We start from the raw sequence: 2,497 nt of genomic DNA on the forward strand, positions 1-2,497 counted from the left end.
GGGGCGGGGAGACGTCCCACCCTTCCCCCGGGAAATTGGCCTGCCCTTTTTTTTTTTTTTTTTTTTTTTTTTTCCGGAAAAATAACGACTAGGAGGTCCCTTAACCTTCCCGAATTTTAAAGGCCAGTACTTCAGCCTCTCCGCGTTACCTGCTCATCGCCTTTCTGAGCTAGTTACTCAGGTTGAAAGGCGCTTGTTTGGGACACGTTTATCCTGTCCCTGTCGCTCTCCAGCTGTGATCGCTTCCCCCCTGTGTCTCCGAAACACCGCAGGGACCCCGTTTCCCGCCGGTCGTTACACCCCCGTGCGAGTTCAGGCACCGGCCACTCTCCCTCTGCGGGAGGACAGCGAGGGGAGGCTCAAGGAGCACAAGGCGACGACACTTCCCTGCTTTCTCCGGGGGGATTTGGCGGGGGTGTCCCTAGAGATCTTCCCAAACTCGATCCCAGGTGCTGCTGGGGGCATTGGGGGCACAGGGTGCCCTGTCCGCTCTGCGGGGAAGGTCCTGGGTTTCTTTGCCCTCTCCATCAGCTGGAGGAGGCGGCGAGCGGAGCGCTGAGGAGAGCCCGCCGAACGGAGAGGAGAGGGGCACGGAGCAAGCGGAGCCCACCGAGAGGCAGGGCCGGGGCTCGCCGCTAACCGAGCGACGGGCCTGGGGGTCTGCCAGCGGGGGGGGGGAGCGGGTTTTGGAGCCCTTTCTGAGCCCTGAATTGACCGTATCTCTTTCCAGAGGAATGCAACTCATTCATCATTGATTAGAGATGATACTACGAAAGAGTCCTTCGCGCTTGCCGGCTGGTAATGAAAGTAGTTGTTTATGGCTTTGAGGTTGCTTTTTTTAGAGGAATGGTATTGGGAAGCAAGGCAAAACAAACAAGGCGGAACCAGCGGGACACAAAGCCTGCAGCTGCAGAAACCGTTTTTTGGTGGGTGCCACAGCGACAACCTCGGGTCGGGAGTCCTTGTAATAAAGAGATGGGCTAAAGGAGCTCCCGGGCCCTGAACAACCCCAGTGGGGACCAGCTCTTGACAGTCCTTAGAGGGAAATAACCGGGAAGTCCCCGCTGCTTTATCCGAAGCCTGTTGAAATGACGGACAGCCTTCCGAGTGAGCTCGGGTCCCTGGATCTGTGGGAACCCCAGCCTCCCTTGACATCGCTGCTTAAATTACCGGGACACCGGGAGGTGCTAATGAGCATCATTGAAGTTATCTGCTACTCTGCCATTAAATTCCTATTTCTAGAAGTTTGGGGGGGTCTTTAAGGTAATTGCTTCGGGCAGGACAAAGCTTTGGAGCGATTTCTCCTTGGGTTTTATTTAATGATTTGGGAAGAGGGGCTGCAAAGCAGCAATTGCGGAGGCTCTAGGGGCATCTCGGAATTAAAGTGTCCCTGGGGAGCCGGGCAGGGAGGCGGGTCTCGCCCTCCGGGACAGGCAGGGAGAGGAGGTGGGTGGCGGGAGCAGCACGGAGATGCTCTTGGAAAGGACGGAGCCTCGCCGCCGGCGGGGTGCACAAAGCAGAGGCCGCAGACGTGAGGCTTCCAAAAGAACATGCCGTTTTCCACTTGTCTCTCTTTTCTTTCCCCTCCTTCATCTCTGACCTGAAGCCAGGTAGGTCAGCTGTTTCTCTTTGAAGCTGCATTTCTTGTTGGTTGAATTGACTCTTCTGAAAGCAGCAACCGCATCTGACCCACACCCGTGCTGCGGGTGGCAGAAATAGTTTTCTGCTCGTTTCTTCTGTCCTGTTTTTATTTTCCCTGTCCTTTCTTCTTTCATCAGCCATGCTGATGTCTTTTTTTCCCCCTCCACCCCGTGGCCCCCAACCTCATTTATTTTCCTTTGCTTATTGATAGTCTTAAATCCACCCTCTGCCTCAGTAATCTCAATGGTGAGGAAAAAACAACCCCGTTGCTACCGCAGTTTGGAGGGAAGTATCGCGTTCGAGTTTCTTCCGTGCCCGGGCTATGCATTTTTGCCTTGTAATGCTGCACGTCAATAAATAAATAAACGCACACAATTTTGTTAAGCGCAACTTGTGCTGAGGCGAGCGGCGAAGCTGCCGTGCGCGTCAGAGCTGCCGGGGCTGGTGGCGTCCCCCAGCACCTTCAACGCAAAGCACTGTTCCAGGACGTGAAGTGTGGTACTTTAACGCGTTTTTAACCTGTCAGGGGGCTGGGCCGCTCCTTCAGACGTGAGGTATGGAGGGAAGGCGGCTTTATGCAATCGCTACATCCGCCCCTCCCTCCCCTCCACAGCTGGGTCAGCAACACGCGCGGGACCCGGAGGGTGAACAAAGCACGTTACACGCTGCAGCCTCTTCTTTTTTGTGTTACATCCCGGTGTGCGTGTGTGTGCGTTTAAGCCCCCAGCACGTTTCCAGGAGATGCCCCGTTTCGGCGGCGCTGCCTTCTCTCCCCGGCGGCCGCCCGGCTCCCGCCCGTCTGCGCGCTCTCCCCGGTAGATGGAGCATCCTCCTCACTTTTCACCCACGGCCAGCG

This window comes from Pygoscelis adeliae, unplaced genomic scaffold (genome assembly GCF_000699105.1).
Source record: "Pygoscelis adeliae isolate BGI_AS28 unplaced genomic scaffold, ASM69910v1 Scaffold179, whole genome shotgun sequence".
NCBI lineage: Eukaryota > Metazoa > Chordata > Aves > Sphenisciformes > Spheniscidae > Pygoscelis > Pygoscelis adeliae.